At 45.9% G+C, this 25,324-nt stretch overlaps 1 long non-coding RNA gene across 1 annotated transcript in view; it reads right to left on the minus strand.

Moving 5' to 3' along the window:
* LOC139057307 (uncharacterized) overlaps positions 1-25,324 on the minus strand; it is a 376,778-nt gene that overhangs the window by 56,668 nt on the left and 294,786 nt on the right. The gene's annotated exons all lie outside the window — the stretch shown is intronic.

Raw genomic sequence — 25,324 nt, forward strand, 5'->3', positions numbered from 1 at the left:
GACCTATGCGCCCTAAACTTTCTCAGAAACCGCATCATAATGCGCCGTAACGCTGAAATACTATTGAATTCTCACAGTGCATCATCATCAGACTTGAATATAGGAATTTTTTTTTTCTCATCCTCAATGTTCACTTCGCTGTATTGCGACCTGCGTTAACCTAAGGAGTTATTTTTTGGAGATTTTGTACTTACGCCTGCTTCTATATTACTCAACTTTCGCAGCAAAATCACATTTAATGGTTCTCATCATTCTATATAGCACTTGGTACGGTAGAAGAAAGGGTGAAATTGCTTTCCTGAGCCAGTGAAGTCCACGTCACACTTACCATGCAGCGTACATTTGAAAACAATCTCGAAGGCCGGGCTTTGCTGAGCTGCAGACGACTAAAGCAATCAAGTGACGTCATAGTGGCCCAACTTTTTCCTTATTTTTAGGGGGGGGGGGAGGTGCAAATTATGGTGAGTGGAGCAGAGGAACCAATTCTTATTTTTTTGACATTGTTGTTGTTGTTGCTCTTCTGAGAAACGGAAGCAAAGACCATTGTGAGGTGTTATATTGGTGTATCAGGGCCATAAAAACGTAACGTTTGTATGAAATGTCAGCAACAACGATACAGCAGTAAGCGGGAGACACACTTTTAAGGTTTTGAAAAAAACGCCTCACTGAAAGGCCCCGCGTATATTCTTTTCGCGTCAATTCGCCTGCGGTGCAGGAAAAGTAAAATTCGAGTTGATGTATTGCGCTCGTTGCAAGTAGACCGACGCGGCGTTTTGTTTTATTATCCCAGTGTGGACGATTCACTCAACCACAGCATACGGTCATGGGCAGAAGGAAGGATACTGCGCTTCGTCATTCCGGATGACAAATCGTCAATTCTGAATAGTGAAGTCGTTACTATGTGCACCTCCCTAATGCGCTCAATACGTATTTCCTGTACTCTATTGCATGACGCAAATGTGAGCCCACGCATGTGCGTGATATAAGACTGTGCAATCGAAGTTTTCAAATGCGTCGCAAGATATACAACCCCATGCTTCCTTTCATTTACGTACGCTGCAGGTGTGAGTCAACGTTCTTGGTTGAAGTCCCTTACGCCGCGAACGGTAAGCTCGCAGAGTATCACCCGGTTTGCAATAAAAAGTGCTAAAATGTGCATAAAGTAATTAAGCTAGAAGTGACGCTTCTGTTAGAGTTCTTATTTACTATTGCAAAAACTAACACCGATTCAGATGTTTATTTATTTGATGACATTAGAAATTAGTAGCATTGGTGTTGGGCCACAGCCACGTCTCCAAAGGGAAGGTACACATTCAACGTCACCGTGCTCACTGCAAATGTGAGAGGCGGACATGCAGGAAGGACTATCCCGTCCGAAAATATGAAGGCACAGGAGCAGGCTCACTATTTTATTAGCTCCTAGCATAGCTAAAAAAACACACTAACGCATGTTTTTTTTATATATATGCAACTAAACTTGCTAAATGCTGGTTCACGGGACAAATCGTTGTGAGCCGCCACCACGTGTACACCAGACTCACAATTACTTGCGACACCTTGCAGAATCTAAGGCGGTCATTAATCTCAAGTTTCCGGTTCGGAGCTCGTGTCGTAGTGCTACGCCACTTCGCGTCGCAACGCAAGCGATTAAGCGGCTGAAAACTTCGCCATCACCACGCCGCCGCGTCGCGCGTTTACGGTTGCTCGGCTCCTTTATGTTATGGTCACACTTGGCGCGTCTCCCGGAGTGTGGTAACGCTTTGCGTGGAAAATTAACGGCCATTCGCGCCTTATCTCCCCCCCACCCCCTCCCTCCACTGCCGCCATCTCCGACCCTTCTTCCACAACCACAACCTACCCGTGGTTCTTTGTTCTATTGTACTCAATGGACGGTCCTTGCCAAGTAAAAATAACTTTTTTTAAACGCTGCTGTTAGCTTCACCATTTTGTTTTTGTTGCTTTCGAGTACATATTTTTTTTCTTCTCAAGGGACCTCTCGCGAGAGGTTACAGTCACTAAGCGCCGCTTGTTCACGCTCAATTTCTCAAGGTTTCTTTCTCTTCGCGGAGAACGCACATACGTAACTGTTAGCTAAAAATGTTGTTCGTCCCTGACGAAACTGAGGCTCATAAAAAGCTCGCAGCTTCTCTGTTAGCTGAGGTGTTATTTTGTATTTATTCTTGGGGGGACCACGTAGGACGATGTAGGTCCACACATTTTCCGACTGAAGATATATTGTAGCTGTTTCACTTTTATCGAAGCAGAGCGTTACGCGTAAATTTTTGTATTTCTATACTTTATCATGTCGATATCTCTGAAGGCACACGACAAGTTTTTATAATGTTTACTTGTAACGCATGCTTATAGAAAGATGTCGATTTGTACCTTCGTTTTCTTAGGCGTGTTTTGGTTGCTGACTTTTTAGGTAAATCGCAGTGCTCACAGCCCTGCCAAGGTCACACTTTCGCGAAAATATTTTATGCTTAAGGCATGTTGTTGCGGATGACTTGTGCGCAAGGACAATGGTGAAGCTGTTACGCTGTTTTGAAGGCAACGTGTTTGGAAGAAATATTTAATCCCTTCAATGGTATTGCTTTACCTAACAGCTGTACATTCGACCAAACTTTTTTCTGCATATTTTAAGCTCTCATTCGTTATCACAGAGCCCGCTGGGTGTTCTCGCATCGCACCGAACCCTTCACATATCCTCGCCACTGTCTCCAACAGCGATCGTTATTTAATCATTATTTGGTGACGACAAAAAGTTCGGCAGCATGTTCATCTCCTGTAACACGTGAAGGCGAAAGCCTGCTGCTCACTTGGTAATGCACCGTATCGCTTCGTCACGTTGCTGCTTTCGCAGTTCGGCTTCTTTGGCTCGTTTTCGACGCTTAGCTGCGGCTTCGCGTGCCCGTATAGCGGGGTCAGAATTAACACCAACGACGTTTCTTTTCAACTTTACGTTGCATCCTCTCAGCAGGAAATTGAAAACGTATGCTGTTGTGGGTGTTGTACGGGCGATTCCACTGAATGTACGCACTGTTCGCTTCACTTTGCTGAACCCTCTTAGCCTCAGCCTTACGGGGGCAAGAGCCGTTGAGGAGGTCACGTGCTTTTTTTTTTCTTTACCAATCGACTCGACGCCGTGTTTCTGTACGTTGTGTGCGTGATTCCAATGAAAATAGGCACTGCACGCTTCTCTTTGCTGAGTGCTTGTAGCCTCTGCATTATGTGCGTGTGTGTGTGCGTGCGTGCATGCGTGCGTGTGTGTGTGTGTGTGTGTGTGTGTGTGTGTGTGTGTGTGTGTGCGCGTGTGTGCGTGTGTGCGTGTGTGTGTGTGTGCGTGCGGGTGTGCGTGTGTGCGTGTGTGCGTGCGTGCGTGCGTGCGTGTGTGTGCGTGTGTGTGTGTGCGTGTAGCCTCTGCATTATGTGCGTGTGTGTGTGCGTGCGTGCGTGTGCGTGCGTGCGTGCGTGCGTGTGCGTGCGTGTGTGTGCGTGCGTGTGTGTGTGTGTGTGTGTGTGTGTGTGTGTGTGTGCGCGCGTGTTTGTGTGTGTGTGTGTGTGTGTTTAAGCACCATGTGGCCGGCTTCCCCCACTTCAAGAAGCACCCCCTTTTTTTTTCTACTTTGAACCTACTAGTGCACAGACCCCTTAATAAAGCGTGCACAGTTTTTTCCCGGCCGTTGTCATACGAGCGAGTTGCTGTCGCGTCTATTACCGACGCACTAACGAAGGCGGTGCGTCCTTGTTAGCAAACTTCTCGCTCTATCACTGCGCCAAGAGCGACAGGAATGGCGCAGTGGGCGAAAGGGTGCGTTACGCGACTGCGTCCACTAGAGACTGCGACAGGCCATACGTGAAGCGAGAACATGCGCCTACAAGCATCTGCTCGTGACGAGCGTTCCAAAAAGTCGGCGCGTACGTCGGCCGGATCGTCCTAGGGGAATAAGCGGGACGCCACTCGTACGCCCTCCACGACAATGCCGGCATGGATGGAGAATAGGGGGTCTGGCATCTGTATACCTTCCCCTCCACCCATGAACCGACAAAGCCCGGCTGGCAGGCCGCGGTTTCCATTCAATCAGACCTCATTGACGAACCGGCACTCCCATCCTTTGCTCTCCGGCGTCCCGGAGGAGAATCTCCACCTCTTGCGACGAAAGGACGCTTGACAACATGGTTCATGGCAGAGGAGCTCTGTCGCAGCCCTCATATTGCGGACGACTCTTCAGGGGATTCGTTTTGCTCTTCGCCTGGCCCTATATCTTAGCAGCCACTGGTCGTCTTTCTGGTGTACAATAGCGCCAATGAGCGATATGCCATCCTGTGTCACAAAAGTGGGGTGGGTAATCCAGCGGAGTAATGAAAGAATAAGGTAAATTGCATTTACTGGCATCAAGCGTGGATATATAGAGCTTAAATTTTTCTTTCGCTGTGTTTCGCAACTAAAAGTGATGTACTCTCGGTGAGTCCTTTGGACTATTTTGTAGGCGCAATTTAATTGACTTCTTAAACAAGTTAGGTTATCACAAGGGCTGGGTAACAGAAATCAGTCGCCTTTTAGCCTATTCTCCACGCTGTTTGCGCAATTGCGCAACCATTGTCATTGTCAGCAGCCAATGTAAGTTCTATGGAGAATGCAGGAGGCAAAGTGCTAGACCTATAGGCACAACAAAGCAGATAAATGACAAGTGTTGTGTGTTGGTTGTGTTAAGCGTATATAAGCAGCGGACAAGCAATGAACTCAATAAGAGTTTGCAGTTCGTCTCGCCATGCGCCCTTTCTTTTCCTTTTGTCTTTTTCGCACTACGCTGTTATTTCGCTATCATACTTTTTTGTTCGCTGGGTTGCCGCGGTTACTTCGCTGAATTCATTGTCCTGGAAAAACGAAATCTTAGTCAAACAGTTGTGTTTTTTTTTTCGCTGAAAATATTACGGCGATTCAATGGGAATGTTTAGTGGAAGATTGCGGATTGATAGAATCTCCTAAATGCTATACCGTTACATCTTTGTCCGGTGATAACAGCACGACTCCATGGCTTACCGTGAACGCAGACAAGTTTACCACGGTTGTTGCTCTTTCTTGCTTTTCTTTTTCGCTGAACACCTCGTTCCTGCCATTTAAATGAAGACGCGCACATCGCACTGCAAGCTCGTGAACAAAGTACATCTGACGGGCATCTCTATACATACTGCTACAGTAATTATCTTTCCGTCGTCCCGGGAATGCTGTCGCCTTCGTATCCTCGCATTCTGTGCGTGGGCTCTCCTGGAGAGATGTCTCGTAGCATCGCGAAAGTATGCCGCCTTTCGGAAACGTCTTTCTCGGCGTGCGTCACAAACTACAGTGCGCGGAGCCTCCCGGAAGGGCCTGCAAGTGACGCCAGGCCCCGAGGGCCGAAGACGGCGACCAGCGAGAAGTACTCTCTTCGTTCGCCGGCGAGCTTCTGCATTGCCCGGCGCGGCAATTGCATCTCAGCGGGTGGTAGCTTTCTCTCTCGCCTCTTTGACGTACGACCCGGCTCCAGCCTCACTTTCTTTTGTGTGCCTCTCGCGTGCTTGCGACTCGCCGTGGACCGATGCTATTGAGGCCGTTGGGACGGACGCGCAACCTGTGCGCGGATCCGCTCGGCCGCTCCGGGGTACTACTCTCTGATGAAGTGTGTGCTGTCCGCCCTTTACTCGGGACGGCAACTCTTTGCGTCGCCTCTTTCTGTGGTGGCCGCTGTACAGTTAGGCCTCGTGTCGTGACCGAGGGTGACTGCGCTGCGATGCGGCAGAATGAGAGGTGACAACGATTATGGTAACATCTGAGCTATAGGACTAAAGCCTTCGTTTGTCGTTATTGCAGGGACAAAAAAAAATATATGCTATCTATCTGCATTAAGGAAAGACAAAGCAGAACACCGGCCGAAAAATGGCGCATGGTTATAATATGTTAGAAGACGTTTCAAGATAAAGAAAAAAGGAAAGCAAGGTTGGTTAACCATGTTCCCCTCGGTTTGCTACCTTACACTGCGGGAGGAGCAAGCAGGCAGGAAAGAAGAAGCCGCTTTCGCAGATCTGTTGTCTTGAAAAAGTGCAGCAGCGCCCTTCTGATTCCCAATGCGAATGACGGTTGAGTCCATGGTAGCACATTTTTGCTGTCATCACCGTCTCTGTGAGGTTCTGTATGGAGTCCAACTACGGTGACATCCTATCGAGCCCCGCACGCTGTATGCTGTGGCTGCGAAAGAATGTGTGCGAGGGAGCGAGTGCATGACCGGTGATGCTTCTGTGATCAAGACATCTGGGTAATTCTGTTTGGCCATTTCATTTAGTCAGTTGTACTTGAATCTGATTTAACCGCACATTGAGAGCGAATTTCCCCATCAGTAAAAAAAAAAAAGGAACACTGCTGCTATGATGTTTACACAAAGCGCTCAATCTAGATATATTTGGCACTTCAGGTGGCTGAAATGTCGGAAATTTCTGATTTATTTATTTATTTGTTTATTTATTAATTGCTTGTTAGATCAACTTACAGGCGCCTAGGTGGAGAATACTGTAAGAGAGTATTGTGACAAGCAGCAGCAGGTATGATGACAAATTGACTACAAAAGATACAGAAAAATATTCAAATATGCAGAAAAACTCATTCTTACACAATGCCTTATTAATATATTTTTAAGTTGAGTGCCTATAGTGCACAATCAAACCAGTGGCAACATAACCAAACTAGCGTTGTAAAATATACAACGCAGATAAAGCATGTAACACCCACGAATCAAAGCAACAAGGCTAATAGTAAAACGATAAATAGAGAAAAGGCATAATTTTAAACAACCTGTATACCACGCCAACCCACTGCAGATCGACCACATAAACATAAGCTCATCGGTTCTGCAGAATAAAAGACACTCTTGCTATCGACGAGTAGAATTCACTATAATGAGTTTATCACTGGCATATAGCAAATACTATATACAGTATTGGCTTTGGTAGGAACACGGCCTCAGAATTTTTTTCATTGTTTTCTTTGGATATCTCCCTCCTGCAATCTCTGTCATAATACTTAGAAGTTTCGATCGCTCTCCAGTGCACAGATATTGCTTGAAAATTGTCAAGAGTTGTCATCGGCAGCAGACGCTTAAAAAGACACCTTCCCAGCCACAGCCACAAGTCCCTTTTCTACCAAACTTGATTACCGATCCACAAGCTAGAGGTGACAGGACTTGCTGGCAGAGCCAGCATAATGCTCAAGTGTGTTTTACCTTGTTCCGTCCGTTCGAGTTTTCTAAATGACGTCCTTTGCAAGAATCGACGTATAACGTGGTGCACATATAAGTAAACTCATGTGACAAAAGGTCTAACTTATTTAACGAAAGGAAAACTTGCAACGATGACCCCCTATAAGCTACTGTTGTAAGTTCAATTGCATGTGAGCGTGCCATTGCAAAGTGGCCTGACTACCCGCTCATTTCACTGCTCAGCATCACGCACGACCCTCTCATTGGGATGAATCAATCATGCTAAAGATGAACATCAGCAGAAGCCAAGCGGCGAAGCCTGGGTAGTGTGCTCCTTGCGGTAGCGATATGCACCTAACAAAATGATGCGCAAACAGTCAGCTCAGAGAATATCGCAACAATGTCGACATAAAATAAAATCGTTTTCTCGTTACATATTGCATAGTGAGGTCCACATTACAAATTTTTATAAAACATATTTGTCAGGAAAAGCTGCAGCCAGCTGATGAAGATAACATTAAAGTGGTTATGATAATGTGCTTGGCTTAGTAAAACGCTTTCTTGGGTAAGTTGTTTCCTAAACGAGAAGGGGAAACAAGCGCGGAAGAAATAAGGACCAGACGAGTACACCAGGACTGACGCTTACTTCCAAATTAAGTTTATTGAAGAAACGTAATGTTTATGAGTACATCACAAAACCAGCATTGGGTATGACATTTATGATAAAACCACCACATATCAAAGAGTCACCAGATCACCCGCAAGAGAACCGCACCATAGCCGGGAATTGCCTAGGACAGTCGAGATTATCGACATTATCGATAAGAAACAATCGATCGAGATTATCGCATACCCCAATGTTTACCTATCAAAAATACGTGAAGGAAGGTTGAAGCACATGCGCTGATCCAGCAATCAAAGAAAACTTATAAAACAAGACTTTACAGGTCTTGTTTTATGCCTGCACTAGAGGGAGGACATAACATAAAAAATAAAAAGAAAACAAGACCAACCGAAGATATTTGACTAAAAGGTAATAAAACATGAACTATAAAAACAATAAGAATGCTTAAAGGTTGAGGCGCTACCTCAGTAAACAGGAACATACACGAGAGATGAACAACAAACAATGATATTGCTTAAACAGCGAGTTGCTGCGTCCATAAATTGGAACAGTACACATATCCTCTAAGGAAGGCAACTTCTTTGTCGTCATTAAGTGCTAAAGATGGCGTGTAGGCTAACTGTTCTGTTGAAAATTAAGTAGCCGCAGCAGGGGGCAGGTGCGATCCCAGAAACCCAGGCGTGATGACGTCAAATGAGATACGCGCCCGATGCTGAGTGCATGCCGCCGCCAGTTCTTATCACCGCAAATGCAGCACTGACTTGGAGATGAGTGAGCTGGTCGAGATGATCCGGAACGATGCTAATGAGCCACTGGCGTCGTATCTCTAGTTTACAGCAGACGCGAAGGTTTGGGGCGGGCGCTCACAGGTGGTAGAAAAGTGTCGTAAAGTGTTGAGGGGTGAGATGCCGAATATCGATTCGTCGATAAGTGGACGCAGTTCATCCACCGTGATTATTGGTGTCAGAATACTTATACTGTCGAATGGAATCGATATAAAGAAATGTCCGGGATATTGAACGACCAAGAATTTCCTGCTTTCTTTAGAAAGAACACTAAAGCTGCAGAATGAAACTGAAAAAAGCAATACGCAGATCCAACACAAATGTTGAAATCGGTCTGATTCGTGAAGTGGTTAAAAAATTTGAGCGTACTAATTCTATGCGTACAATCTAACGGATCGTCTTATCTCGCGAAATGGTTATGTTTATGCACCTCAACAGTTCCCAACCTTAAAGTCATGTAATGTTTATGTATATGTCCTACATTGTTCACAAGTATGCCGAGGTGCAAAGAGACGTTCATGCTGATTGCACAATGTGAGACATCGACGCAGAAATGTCCAGAAAACCAAGGCGATGTTCAATCTTTGTCGCGGAAAAAATTTGTGAAGAACGGTTCAAAGGGCAGGGACGAGTGCGACGCATGTGTCACAGTGGCTACTGGTATAAAGTGGCCCAAGAACAAGAGATACTGATAAAAGAAATATAGGATAATCAAATAATCCGCATACTTACGCGCTATTCGATATATCAAAAGGTTTTCGCATTTTTCGCACACATATGAGCATACGTTTTTTTCTGTACAGGTTTTGTATCGCGATATGTGGTCTGATTGCGCAGAACAGAGCAGGACGTACTTGAACTACATTGTCGGTCCACATGCAATGCTTATAATACCGCTGCCCGTATAGCTATAGCTACAAACGCGCGATGCGTAGCTCTTACCCGACTGACGGCCGTGAGGTGGGCCATGGAAAAAGAAAACTTGGCTTTGAAATTTCCAACTACGTCATCTCTCCGATACGAACATGGCGAGGTCCACCCAAGGACCTACCTCACTGCGATGGCTGAGCTGCTACGGCGTCCTGCTGCTGCGCACGAGGTATTGGGCTTGTTTGCCGGCGGCAGCGGTCGCATTCGGAGCGGGCGGAATGCAAAACAGATTGTTTACCGTGCTTCAGGTGCACACTCCAAACCTGAATAATAATGTTAACATTAATTACTGTTGGGCTAGTATCGCATAGTTATCACCCTAACAGTTGATAACTTTGCGCATCAAACGAATAATTTTTGTCTGAACCAAACTTTTCAGGGATGACAATATTGTATAGCGACAAAATACTTTTTAAAATCAGCTCTTATTCTCAAACGGTCTGTTACAAAATTGGAAACTTACTTGCTTGGTGAGATGGCGTGGACACACGTTCACATCAGCACCTCCAGGTATATGGACAGAGCTCGTTGCTCAAGTTTGTTCAGATAGAAGCACTTTTTCTTTGCCTAAGCACACAGATATACGTTTAACATCACATGGCTGTTGCTTACGTACCCTTTTAATCCTGGATTGCGGCATCATCTGGCGCCATTTGAAATGTACTACGCGTTTATGTTTGGTCGTTGGGGATAATGCAACGGGACCTCTAACTTAAGATACCAATCTTCTCGAAAACCAGTGGTTGATTACGCGCCTGTCAAGTACCTGCATCTAGCTTTAAGTTACATCAGGACATATTACCTTATCATTTCACGTTTTATTTTGGGAAATATGAAATCCGTTGTCCACTGGAATGTACACAGGGTCTGAGAAGGTGAACAGCGGATACGCGAAGCGATATTGCAAAGGTGTTTAACCATGTAGGCTGGAAGAATCGTTCTTTTCTTCCATATTCAAGTGGGAAACACTCCTACTAGTGAGCTAATTTGCTAGTGCTGAAAGTTAATTCATATGGTGTGAATGTTGGTGCGACGAAGGCGGTACGTAGAAAACAAAATAAACGTCAAAACCCTATAATATTGTTACGGGGAGTATTTACTCAACAGTAAACGGCTAGTACTTGGCTAGTCGAGACTCCGCAGGGAACGCAAGTTTTAGCAGGTCTTTCAGCCCGACAGGAGAGAGCCTGGCCCAGCTCCACTTCAACGTCTTTGTCTTCGCTACTGTTGGGGACAATATTTTGCTTCTAAACAAATATCACAGTTCCGACCTCATCTTTAAGTTTACAGTGGAGGTTACCTTTTAAAAGTGACCTTGTAATTAATGCATATACATAAGCGCAACACAATCACGCTGCAGAAATCTCGGCGTCTCAACCATTGCTCAACCTGTCATGACTTTTACACACGCGATGCAATGCAGGTGAGTCAAGCTTTCTTTTCTTTATATGCGCTTTGTAATTGATCTAAGGCAAGCGCTTCGAGCTCACATCGTTTATCATTATGCCGGTAATCGATATGGCAAACGGAAGCTGTGTAAGCACCACGCCCCAGTGTGAGTTACTTCTCTCCGGTCGCCTAATCGATGCGAAAATAAACGAAGTTACCACCTTGTAGGCCTGAGAGCACTCACAACGTAACGCCCTATGGGCGACAGCTTTCGGAGTAGACAAAGTTAATGCTGAAGCGGACAGAAACAACAACAAAGTTCAGCTTAGCTAAACTTACAGCCCATTTAAACGTCGAGGGGCCGTCACTTTAACTTTACGGACAAACATTTGGAAGAAAAAGAATAGCACATGTCTTGAAAGACAACATCGTCCAGAAGGAAGAGACAGTCAGGCCTTCTGCCTGGTGTTTTGTAAAGGATAAATCCTACACCCAGAAAATAATTTGTAGTCCTTTATTGGGGTACAAATATTAAGGCACGACATTCTTGTCCTATTATCCTAGTACAAATGCCGTCCGGCTTCATCCTAAACTAAGTTACAGGCTCGCCCTTTCCTTACAGTAGCTAACAGAGAGAGAGAGATTCAAGCTTTAATTATGTGCTGGAGAAGTTCGCCTGACATGCTACTCCAGGTGCCGGGTGATGATTATGATATGCACAGTGATAAGCAATTAAACAGCACATACAGCCATACAAAGACGATTACATTCTCCACATTATCAACAGTGTTGCCATTTGAACAATTTAATTACAGATATCCGAACACCATGCGCAACACGACGCTTCAAGCCCCTTCATAAGTTTTCCTGTGTCCTCAAGAAGCCGAAAGCCAAAGAAGATCAAAACAAACGCAGAAAAATAATAACGTGTGCAGCAGGAACAATGAGAGGTATTTGAACAAGCCACCGGAGGCAAAATTCGAGAACACTAAGTAAAAGTGGGCAGCAAAGAAAAAAAAAAGAAGCCTCTTGGTGACAGATGTGGCACTACTACCTACGCGCTTGCTTACAAAGTTTCTTTCTAGGCGCAGCCTTCACTGTTGTATATACAAAAAAAAACTAAGATGACGAAGCTGAGGAACAAAATTAACCCCCCTAGCCACAGGACCCGTCATAAGGAGAAACATGTCACTCTTTTTTTTACTACTTAGTTGGAACGAAGCGGCAGGCGGTCGAAGCCCATTTGCATATCCCATTAATCTCGACAGCGGCTGTCTCACGCAGCAGTGATCGACAGCTTAAGGGACGCCTCCCAGTAGCGCGCCGATAATTTACGCGCGAGGCCTTCCGTGTTGCGTAAATCTGCAGCATCTCTCGGCAACACTCCCGCCTTCCACGAAGGGTTGCGGCCCATATTGGAAAGCGATCGGCTCAGCTATTTGGTGTATATAGGTATGCGAAACTGAAGAAGAAACTACCAGGTCATTTTCGCTCATTTCCCCAGACGCTGAAGCAACTAATCTTGCATACTGAAATAATTCATCAGGCCAGCAGTGTTCTTTCCTTCGATGGTTTTCAGCTGAAAGGCAGGTGTTGCGGATGAGTTTGTGAACTGGGGTACTTCGGTAGCAAAATAAGAAATACATTGTTTTTCTTACTGATTGTGCGGATCGCACGACCAAACTTTGAGTTAAGTAAGCATTGTACGGCCTTCTTTATTTTCTTAATTTCGTTTTTACCAAGATATGGTCGAAGCACAGTAATTTCATCATCTGCGTCAGACGTCAAACTTCGGCGTCAGCATTTTAGAAGTAGACGGATCCTGGCAAAGCCGCTCCTAAACAAAAACATGCCGGTTCGCCAAAGCCAACAGCGGCACGGCGAATCAGCTTTTCTTGGTGCACAGTTTATTCATTTTCTAGGTTCTCAAACTGATTGCGTCACATTCATTTCTGACACTTCCCTTGTAGGCACCGTATAAGAATTTCCTTTCCAACATGCTCACAAATAAGAAGCCCTACCATCGCAAATATTGAAAAGTGTGGTTATGGTCCCGACAGTGATTGAAAACTGCGAGATAGTTATGTCACGTAAGAATTAAGCAATGGCGAAAGCGAAAGAAGATTCCAAAAGTTCAACTGTAACTGTAACCAAATAGTATAACATACATGCCACACTGTTCCGGCAAATTTTTACGCTCACTATGCAGAATTTATCTGCTGTTTATTGTTTTTCCTTTTTCATACATAGCATTATTTATATTATTATTATCACTAGAAATATTTAGCCGTGTCAAATTTAGCCGTGTTATTCTGATAAAATGTGCGTATGTAAAAGGAGAATAATCGATACATCACTCTAAGGGAAAGTGAGACATCCACCCAATCATAGGAATTGCTCCGAAGGAAACCCGTACGGGTTCCTCGAAAGAAAAGCGTCGCTGAAGAAAGATTCGTCCTGGTCCGAGACTCGAACCCGAGATCACCGCCTTTCCGGGGCAGCCGCTCTACCATCTGAGCTAACCAGGCGGCTAGCAGAGGGCAGGGCGAAGTCGAATTTTTCAACAACTCGAAGCAAAGGCAAGAGTTTGACGTAATAGTTCTGCAGAAACGCGCAAATTGTACAGAAGTGATTAATTAAGGGAAATTAAGGGAAATGCTAGCCGCCTGGTTATCTTAACGTATGGCACCATATACTCTGTTTCTCCCAATGGCTAGGCTATAGAATACCTGAAGCGGAGACTCATTTTGACTGTACATATAATGTGGTTCCTTTGCGGAAAAACCTGGGGCACATCGGTACGGTCCATGCTGCAGCTGTGCAGAGCACTTTTCTGGGCTTCTTACGGTACAGCTTGCCGGTTTTGGCGAAACATGCAAGACAAACATTCTTACCCTCGAAACTTTGCAAGACCAGGCTCTACAGACCGGTCTACCACGACGCGCCTGGACTCACGCGACAGTCATGATTCCTAGAAACTACTTGGTTCCAACATAAATTATTAACCTCGCTCTTATTAACCTCGCATAAGCCAAACCTCAATAGTGGGTCGTATATTTTTGTGACTTCAAGGCAGCCCTTCAGAGTCTGCAGTCAGCCTTACAACGCAAGACCCATGAAAAAGTGGTGTTTTAGGCCAGAGAGGTTCTCCATCAAGCCCTCATAAACGCACATGTCATCATCTTCCAATGGCTTCCGGGGCACTGTGGCATCATCGGAAATTACCCTTCTAATGATGCCGCCTCTTCAGCCGATAAAGAAACCCTGACAATTCCTATATCCTTATCAAGGACCGATGCTACGAGGGGTCTTTGTTCACTTGCTCGCAGGACTCTCCCACCCCCGCACTCGAAGCCAAGTCGAGCTGAGGCGGTAGTACTGAGACAGCTCCAGACCGGATCGCTACCGAGCCCGAGACTGATAAATCGCATGTACCCCGAGACATATCCGACCGATAACTGCAGACACTGCCGGAGGGAGACCGCAGACCACACGCACATCTTGTGGAATTGCGTTAAAATTCCAGAAGATGCAAAATCAAGAACGCTCCCATCGCGGCTCGAGGCAGCCGCGAAGAACTACGACCGAGACGAACAGCTCTGGGCCGTCCAGCAGGTCTTCGAGGCGCTCGAAAGGCAGGGACACAGCGAGCCAGCAATGGCGAGCAGAGACCCGCGCCAAGTAACTTCGTAGATGACGTAGGCCCTCGTCGGGGCGCGCGAGCGCCCAACTGCAGGCATAAATAAACTTCACTGCAATCCAATCCTTGTTCACTTGCTCAAACCGAGACTGAAACTTTGTGAAACACCCAGATTTTCTACAACTGCCATCTCCACCAGCTGGATCCTACATTGAAGCTCCAGATTCCATCGAACTCCTCCTGCCATGATGCAATTTTACTGTGCTGCCTCTAGTTAGGAGTGGTTTTACGAAGGCCTACTCATTCCTTATTGGAATGTCCGATACACCGATCTGTGACTCGAGCAACTGTGAAGAGACGATCGAGCACGTGTTGTGTTTTTGTAATCTCCATGCCAACAAACGCGACGTTCTTCAGAAGGTGGTAAACCAATTACGTAACTGGCAATTTTCAGAGACTAACCATGGCCCCACGCGTCTAAGGTTTACAAAGCGACGCGGGGACTGCTACGTTTCATGAACGCGACTGGCTTCAGTGACCATTTATAGGCGTGAAGTTTTGAATATCCGCACGTTTTCACATCGATAGTGCCTTCTTTCCTCATTCCCCTCTCTTTTCTCCCCTTAAAGACCTTCCGCTCAGTAGGGTAGCAAACCGGACGTATGTCTGGTTGACCTCCCTAGCTTTCCTTCCTTCCTTTTCCTCCTCCTCCTACATCATCGGTAAAGGAATCCTGTAGGGAAATGAGGAACCATGACAAAGGCAAGGTTGTATAATCCAATAGAAAAAAATATTATGGCAGACGTAGCGCGCTTGTTAGATTCAATCTTAGATGAAGCTTTTCTGAGACTTTTGCATTAATATCTATGCAAGAAGACAGACGATGCGTGCAAATTATGCCGAGCTCGCTCACCTCTTCGAATGTTGATTGAAACGTGCCGGGTGCTCTTCTGATTGACCTCCCCGTCATTCCTGTCTCTCTGTCTCTCTTTTGTAAGCGCAGGACCTAGGTTCGCACACTGGCGCGACATCCTAGTTCGCAATTCCGTGCTATGTAAACTTGAGCATCGAAGGGACAGTGTACAGGTTTGAAGAGGAAGAGTTGAAGCCCAAAGCGAGAAAAAATCACATGGGTTGTTCAGTATCCTGCGCTGTTCAATTAAGAGGTATGTGTGCTTAACAGATGCCTGTGAGGCTACGTTATATGTACGTGTTTCATGTCGTGTTATATTGTTTGATTACGCGGAACGGAGATGTGCTCACTCGCACTACTTTGTCAGTCAACATGGCAGGGTTAGAAAGGCCTGACCGGGGTACTATTCATTCATCGTGAAGCACAGCCTGGAAGCCTACGTAGCTTAGCCTCCCTTATCCCTTACCCCTTCTAATAATAAAGTTGACACTCACTCACTCACTCCATGTATACCAAGACATATTTCGCAAGAGAGTGGCCGACTGACCGACACTAAACGATGTATGGCTGGAACAAGAAAGCTGCACCTTTAAAAAGCCTTATTTAACTGTATTTCTGAGTTAAAAATCATTGTTATTTTTCTTACTTACAGCAACGTCATTGGCTCTTTCATTTATTCTGAATAATCGCCGTGAAACTTGTTGAGTTTTTGTCTTTGCCATGACGTGCAAGTAAGAAGGCTATAGTGGCCACAGCTAGGCGGTGGCTAAAGATAAATAAAGAAAATTGCGGTCGTATTAAACAGTTTACTTACCAAACCTTTCGATGACGATCGCGTGCGCGTTAAACACCACCGCACTTATTTTTTCCAATAGCTATGCCAATAGCAATAAGATGTATCTCCTTTTTAAAATGCGACATGTATGAAAGCAAAAAAAAAACAGAGTAACGGCTTGAGCACTATTAGAAATAGCAGCCTGTAGAATTACCTGCGAGCTTACCTAATGAATCCGATAAAAATTCAGAGTCCATCACTTGACTGCATGACTCCCAAAGCATTGAAATACAGAACCTCGAGCTGAAAAGGATAATGAATAAAAGAGACTGCCGCGACAGTTCTCTTGAAGTTCTCGTCGACGGAATTGTATTACGACATGCAGAATAAATATGGAGGAAGAAAAAGAAGAACATGTCATATTAACACGAAAGAAGTGCAGGCTGCCGTGGAGTAGCCTAAACGAAATGTAATTGACTTGTCGAACGATGGGACGGTGTGCTTGAAAAACAAAACGAGTACTACATAGCCACACAGAGAAACCTCGTGAAACAAAGGCATTTATTCACCACTGCTGGACTTTTCTCGGGCACTCGGAGGCCAATTTTTCGTCGGCAAAACTCGTTAGGCATTGCGAAAGTTTCCTAGCGCAGTCGTTGACATTTATTACAGTTGTCGCGCATATTCATGCCGATTCTTTTCTTCCTTGCGCCACGAGACGACTAATTAAATTTACCTTCATTTTGCGTTTTGTTTTTTCCTGATTCTCATTTTCCGCAAAGCCATTGTGTCGAAAGAAAAACTTTGCGGAGCTCTTACTTGTCACGGGGAAACAAGAGAGAGAAACTACAGCCAAGGAGACGTCCGCTAATTGAAATCTAGCAGTCGGTTAGTGCAGCATTACCTTACCAGCATGCACTTCTGGATTATTCGGTTTGTTTTTCTTCAGGTAATAAAAAAAAACGATCTTTTCAATAGATAATAGGAGTACCGCTTGTGTGCAGTAAGAATACATGAAAGCTTACGCTAGGGAAGACGTGCATCTCCTGGGATCTATCCACTTTCATTTTCGCCCCAAATTTCACTCTCAGTTGAGTATAATTTTTGTTGTATTGCTATAGCAATTATAAAGGTACTCCGGGCGGATTCCTGCCGTCGCCGTCGTCGTGAGGTTCCCCATAAGTGAAAACTTGCGAGGGTGAGCGGACGAACGCGGTTCAGTCTCGCGTGCGCGACCGATCAACGCAGCCCGGATGCGTGCCCTCTCCTGTGGCGCGCGAGGCAGGGGGGTGAGGCAGGGAGGAGAGGCGTTCTTCTCCGGCGGCTGCTACGATGTCTCGATGTCCTCCTCGCCCGCCGCTCCGTACAGAGTGTACACGACCGTGGAGTTTACTACGGTGTTTGCCACGCGAATCGCGGACGCCGTGGTAGACTACTTTGGCGGACGCCGTAGGGACGCGTTGCCGGAGCTCGTGTGTCTTGAAAGAGATCTGCGACGTGGCTAAAGTGCGCGCTCGCGTGGACCTCATCTTCAAAGCGATCTGCGATGTTTGCAGAGTGCACGTAGTGCTGGAAACTTCGTATGCGCTGTGCTTTCGACGTTTCATACGCGTTGAAGCGACATATGCACGGAGGGCAATTGGCTCGCGACTGCTGCCGCGATTCCTAACTCCAGCGTTTTCACGGACAGTGTCCGCTGTCATCGAGCGAGTTGTGTTCATGTTTACCTGTGCGCTCGTGACACCGTGCTGGTTAATTTAGTTAGAACACGTCGACGGGCTAGTTTGTTTGAATACATAATAGGATGTGTAAGAGCGACTGAACGAGGAGGTAGAAAGAAGGAGACACAGAAAGACAGCGCTGTCTCTGTGTGTCTGTTTCTTTCTACGTCCTCGTTGAGTCACACTTACGCATTCTATCATTGTTGATTCAATTAGTAGACGAATGTTTACAAGCTTATACGGCCGATAGAACAACTATCCTTACTTCATACATCTATGTACCAATTTGCTATTGCAATCGGTGCTACGCTTTTCCAGCGGAACTACGGATTTCTTCCCATAAAAATCGCTCATGATAATGTGCAAAAATTCGAGCTCCTATTTTATATTTCTTACCTAACGCTACCCTTATGCAAGCGCTCGAAAAACATAGGGTCACCTTGATATTGAGGCAGAAAACCATTGGCATCTGCCTGACTTAAGGACCTCAGTTTTATGTGTGCTGTTTAAACGAAAGTTTCAGGAATAAGCTGCAACTTAATTGCAGGGTAAATCACAAATTACAACGCGACTACAGTAATTGCGTACAACTATACAGCCAAACACAAATTAATTGCTGCAGTTTATTAAGATGTGAACTACGACCAACCCGGTACAGAAAAGATCCGCGACATCTATTTAGAAAACTTCTATATGCCGATTGCCTCTGCACGCGCCTTGTTATACCACTAATGTTTATCCTGAGTCCCTGGCGCCCGAACGTTCGTCGCTAAGAAGACACGAAAGGCTCGTAAGATTAGTTGTTGTTATCACTGTCTCAAGTGAGCGAAACAACGAAAGTGAGATTATGGGTAACTACAGCCCTTCACTTCACTTTATTACTTTGAAGACCCCCCGGATTATGATTGGCGGTTTATGAACTACTCCGTTTATGATTCTTATTCCATAAATTTAGGCTCGGATCCGCCCCGAAATATCATGCTTTCGTATTTTTCTGCACAAATGCTGCACACGCTGGTGCTCGCAATGGAACTGACGACGTATCGACGACCGAAGTGCCTGCACTAATATTATTCATGTGGCCCGTAGTGCTGGGTATCACCGCAGTCAGTCAGCTGAGAGTCGCAATGAATCCGCGGTAAAGCAGTCAATAAGTGGATAGCCTGCCACGACTGGCTTCGAGAGCCTGTGGCTGTTGTCGCAGCAGCCGCCACATAAGCTAAATAGTGATAAATATCATTCACTTCTACAGCTGGCGGACTCATGAAGTGACGGTGAAGCGCTTAGATTCGATTATCGTTAAGCCAAACCTACTGTGCTTTACCAACTTCATGATGTTGCAGTTTAAACCTAACCAAGGCAGCGCTGGGACCATGTGACATTGTGGGTAGGAGCACTTGAACGCCTACACGCTTTCAGGTAAGAGTAAAGTGTTAGCCTAAGTGTTGATGCGCCGCAGTCTGCAAAAAAAAAATATTCTCTGCACGTTCACATGCCGCGCATCAGATCAGGAACTGCTCCAGGATGACTGCGGCTCCTACAAAGACCCACTTACTACTTTTCACGAGATCACCTCACATTATAGGGACGGCAGGAGATTTTTTCCTCCCCCCCATCAGAAGCTCAACCGAGCTCAGGCAGTCACATTAAGAATGATTCAAACTAAATCTTATCCCACACCTTTTGTGCTTAACAAAATTGACCGGGACTTTCCCGCGGAATGTAAAAGTTGCGGACACACTCCGTGTCTATTTGATCATATGTTCTGGCTGTGCCCCAACCAAAGGGCTTCGGATCTCAACAGCGAGGAGGACTGGAGTCGGCGCATATCCAGCGATGTCCTCCAAGATCAACTCCTGGCCGTCCGGAGAGCTCACGACATCGGGAAAGCCTTTGGCCTACCGGTGCCTACGTGGGCGGAGCCACCAACATAGCCCGGGGGCTTGTGCCCTCGGACCCTAGTTTCTCTGGACTAAAATAAAGTTCTTGCCATGCCATGCCTCTGCACGTTCACGTACACATCAGTCCGCAAATCAAGCCCTAAAACAAGTAATATGTGATGATGATAAATCTTTATTTGAGAAGGGGAGCAATAATCCATAATCAATACGTTGTCATTAGAAAAAAAAACTGAGCTTTACTTTAAGGTGGTATACTCGTTCATCATGACCGATGTTGGCGCCTAGCGCGAACACATTAAAACGTTTTCATTGTTCTTTCATTTCCCATTATTCTTTTTTATCTTCACCAGACGTGGTTGCGTAATGGATATATGGCGTTGCGCTGCTAAGCCCGAAGTCGCGGGATCGAATCCCGGGCACAGTGGCCGCATTTCAATGGGGGTTAAATGGTAAAAAGCTTGTGTCCCATGCATTGGGGGCACGTTAAAAGACCCCTGGCGGTCAAAAATGCTCCGCAGCCCCCACTACGGCGTGCCTCATAATTAAATTTCGGTTTTGGCGTGTAAAAGTCCAGAATTCAATTCAATTATTTCTCTCTTCTGTGCTCATTATCAAGTGTACTATACTCTAGAAATACGCTTAACATTATACAGTTAGCTCCATGCTCGAAAACATCATATATGTGCTAAGCATGTATATGGTGCGTTCGTCTTGTATGATACATGCTGAAAAAGAAGAAGCTCTATCACGGATGTTACTCATAAAGTGCATTAAGTAAGTGAGAACCCACCCAATAGAAGCGCAAATGCTGGAAAGAAGCTCGCCACTTTCAAAATTTTAACACCACATAGGCACCGAAAATAATCGTGCACCTGCCATTAGAGTCGCGTTTCACCTGCCACATCAAGTCGCGTTTTCAAATGATGATCACACATAACGCCTTTCCGACTCACTTTTGGGGCGACATCAATTCTTCGGTATCGTTCTCCACTCGCGGGTGAAATACTTTCTAAATGATTTCTGCTTTAACCGACAACCATATTGAACGCACTGAAAAAAACATTTGATCACAGCACGCATGCTGCGCCAGAAATGTGTCTGACGTGCATGTTTTATGTGATTGCCACCTAAACCGCAGCCCACGACGCGCAGCACAGGCGCTGCCGTGCAAGAATATTATTGAGTATAAGCGGAAGTTACGCATGTTCGTTTCTTAATTTTTCTAGCGAATACATAACTTTACTTTCCCAGGGGACCTTCTTCTCGGAGACTTAATGTAAATCACTATTGTAGAGTTTGCTAGAAGTGTATGCTTACATTTCTTTTCAGTTTCTGCTTTATATTCTTGGCATACGGCAAGAAGAGGGAGGATAAAATAGAGGGAGAGGAAAAGTGGGCATTAGTACTGGCGAACGGTCTGTTGAGTATTGTCTATATCAGTTAATAGATGCGGGCCCTACAAATCCCAGAACCACACTATAACACCATCAGACCCAGACAAATAGAATAAAAACTACTACAAGTATACTGTTGCATCGACATTAGCATGCATTCGGATGACACCTTGTTAGAATTGACCGCAGCGACAGTAAAGGATCCGATGCCACGAGTGCGCCTCGCTCGACAACCGGGAAAGTTATAGAAGCAAAACATCGTAAATATATTTTTATATTCATATTTATTTCTTCCCTGTCACCTGCTTTATCGTGAGCACTCCAGTTGTACTTTTTCCAGCTCTCTCAGCATTGAACAAGAATCCTCGTTCGTCAGTAGAGGTGTGTTCGAATCGACCGTGCGCTCGAAAGAAACTTTCGTGAAAATGCGTCGATGGTGGTATAGACGCCTTTATATTAAAATACTGGCAGTCTGGTCCTGAGCAAATCACACTCAAAACCAAAGCAACGATGGTTGACAGTAGTACGGAGAGTCAGTGCCACTAAAATATGGCCACGACGTCGCACGTTCGCGCACGCTGGCTATGTTGGCATGCATTTTTGATTTCCTACGGGGCATGCGCCGTCAAGCGAAGCAGCCTGAGTGAGGCTACAGCAAAGCTGGCTCATCGATTCGCGTTCCCTGTGCGCCAACCTTCGTTAGGCAAACACGCCGGGGAGGTAGTTTTTCGGAACGTAAAAAATAGCAATAAAGGTAGCAGAGACGTAAAAACGATTCCGCAACATGTGAGATGAGCTAAGGAATAACACGAGGAAGCTTGCTACAGAGGGCGTATTTGAGGGGTTGTTACCTTTGTCACGTCGTCTTTTGAGGCAGTGAGAAAGCTTTTCCTCTCCATATGTATGCGCATATAAACCTTGCACTATACCTCTTCGTTGAATATAAACTGTCTGCAGTATCATTACCTGCTTTTAATGTTTAAATGTTCATTGAAATTGTGCATCTTCGCTTGTGCTCCCACCTACAGTCCTGTTTCTCTCTTCTTGATTCTCCCTGTGTTCGTCTTTGTTTCCCTTTCCCGCAGAGCAGGACAGCAAACTGAACGTGCTCATAGTTAGCTTCCCTCCTGTCTCTATCTCATTAAAATCACACTACGAGTGAATCTACGCCATCTTGAGATTCTACATAAGTAACAAAATGTCCGCAAGTTTCTGCCAATAATTTAAATAGGCGGCTTCGCACTGCCCCAGTAATCTGGTTTGGAACGGTTGCGAAGCTTTCTCAACTTGTGCATACACTTCATTTATTATCTGCTGCTTCGCTTGACAAGCACGTGAGCGCATTTATTTGTAGCGCCTTTAAGCGGAAATATGGGTGGGAATATTAGCAGGAATGAAAAATTCCGCTCAACTACACTACATGATGCATCAACAGGCCCAACAGCCTGCGCTTCTGAACTGTGTTTATTTGTGTTTGTGTGTATTTTATTATTCTTTGCATAGTAGCAATGCCAGACCAGCAAGCATAAACAACCGCTCATGCTAGGAACTCCCGCTCATGCTATATACGAACACCCGCTCATGCTAGGAATGGCCAACGTTTCTGCAAACAGAATGCAATCCTACTGATAAATAGTTCCCGCAATTCAGACTGCGGAGCAACTTATTGCATGGGTAATAGTGCGAAGAGCGTGCTACCTTTACCGTCGGTTTCTGGACTACGAAGTGCATGATTCATTCGCCAATGTGCCAGGTCATTTCCGCGGTTATTGCTTTCTTCGGCCTTACACTGCTTGAACTTTTTTAACTTTGGTCCCCCCGTCGCTTTCGTTATGTTGTTGCATTGCAATGGTAAAAAGAAGTTCATACCGAGCCATAATGAACCGTGGGTATTCTCACAGCTGCGGTAGAACGAGCTACGAGCTCCACGGTGCACTCGGGTGGGTAGCTGCGAGTGCTCTGCGTCGTTCTTTTCTGGGCTTGCTAGGGTTTCTTTTCCTTCGGGAGACCGAACAGCGTTCGCGAAAGTGCCTCTGCAGTTTCAACGAACTCACAAAACGATTCGTGATATACGTGTCAAAAAACTCTGCAAAACACAGCCGGCCGCTGGCGAGAGCGGCTTCTCCAGCAACCGGGCTGTGCAGGGGTCGCACAAACGAGAGCTCTCTCGAACATCACTGTGCCCAATGTGGGGACCAGGTTGCAGCGATGCCGCCGCATCGACTGCGGCCATTCGAATGCCACTCGTCGGCATGGCGCATAGCGTGCGCCTGTCCATAACGATGCGCGTTGCGAGAGCCGGGGCAACGGAGGCGCCCCGTTCCAGAAACGCGACTCCTAATGGCAGCTACAGGCACGGGCGTCGCCGAGGTGCAAGCGTGCAACGTACGAGTGCGCGAAAACAGGCCGCATGCGCGTAGAGCAAATAGGCGCACGTGCCTGACGCAGCTATCTCGCAGTGCAGGGGGCCCAGCCGGTGGCTGTGTGCGAAGTGTGCATTGTTTAATTACGAACGGTACACATATACGCACGCGCCGCGTGAAATGGGCGGAGCGATTTGCGCGAGACTTTAACGAAAGCTACTTTGGACACCTTCGAACGGTTCAGCGGCGACGTGGAGTCGCTAGTCTGTCGGTTGGTATTGCGCCTCATTTGTGTCCATCTCGTCTTTGATGGCGACGCCGAAAATAGTTTTCGATAGTAGATGTGGCGCCCTCGGGGCTCAAACGGCGTGTAGCTTCCGCGTTGGGATGCAAGAATATTCCATAGGCTGGGCCGCAAGCACAGCATCAGCAATGTTCAAAATAATTATGTTTAAGGTTGACATTATTATCAGAGGGGCCCTTCAATGGGGATTAGGGGCCCTTCAACGTAAAAGTATTCCAATATGTTTTTATTTCAGTCTTCTGATGTCAAATTTACGTAACCGCCGACGCAGGTATTCGGCACTGACCTGCAGCGTTGTTCACACAGCCCTATCAAGCGCTCTTCTCGTTGTAGGTCCCTCTTGTTAGGTTTCAAAGCGAATAACATTGCCTACCTTGACAGGTTTTTCTTATCTAATTTATCTAATTGGCTGTGATGAGGCGAGGAGCAGGCAAAAGGGAAGAGATTTCATTTGGGGCCGAGCAAGCGTAATGTAAGTCGATAACCAGATGAGGAGGGTGATGCCAGGGTCTGCAATTGGTCCGCTTCCCCTTAATTATCTTTCTGTGGCTGGTCGAAAATCGTGGCTGCCTGCAACGTCAGGTTAAAAATTCCGCTCAAATGGATTCCGCTCCTCGACGAAGAGTTGGCAGAGATATGTCGCATACGTGCCCAAAGGGCTCGACAACGTTATACTGCCACGCAAAAAAAAAAGTATTATGTTCAAATAAATACGTTCTCCCCAACAGCTCCGAGAAGCCAGTATCATAGTGACTGGCAGGCCGATGCTATTCCTATCGGAACGGGGCAGTCTCCGGATATTTCAAAAAAAAGTTCAGTTTTGCTCTGCATATGCATTTACAACTCCTATGTGCGACCACATCGACGGAGGCAAAGCTTGCGGCACTCTGTGCTGTACTTGGTTTCATTAATCAGGAACCACTGCAACAATTGACAGTATTTAGTGATTCGAAGTCAGGCCCTCAGTCCATACAAAGTCCAATGCATCACGGGACCAATAAACAACAGGTCTCAGAAATTTGACAGATCTATCAATGCAGTCATGACAAGGGACACAGCATGATCTTTCAACGCCTTCCAGGACATTGCAGCATCAGTGGGAATGACAACGCCGACAAAGCCACATGAACACACAAGAACATGGCCACATGAACGTGGCCAACGTGTATTGCGCTAGAATAGCAGCTTGGGCTTGTTGGTTTTCCATCCTGCTAGTAACAGCGCAAAATATAGACAAGGGACGAGACAGGAAGACACCACAAGCGCTGAGTGAAACATTGAAAAGGGCCCGAGGTACTAGAAATGTATTTCGCTTGTGGTGTCTTCCTGTCTCGTCCCTTGTCTATATTTTGCGC

Source organism: Dermacentor albipictus, chromosome 3, assembly GCF_038994185.2.
Source record: "Dermacentor albipictus isolate Rhodes 1998 colony chromosome 3, USDA_Dalb.pri_finalv2, whole genome shotgun sequence".
NCBI lineage: Eukaryota > Metazoa > Arthropoda > Arachnida > Ixodida > Ixodidae > Dermacentor > Dermacentor albipictus.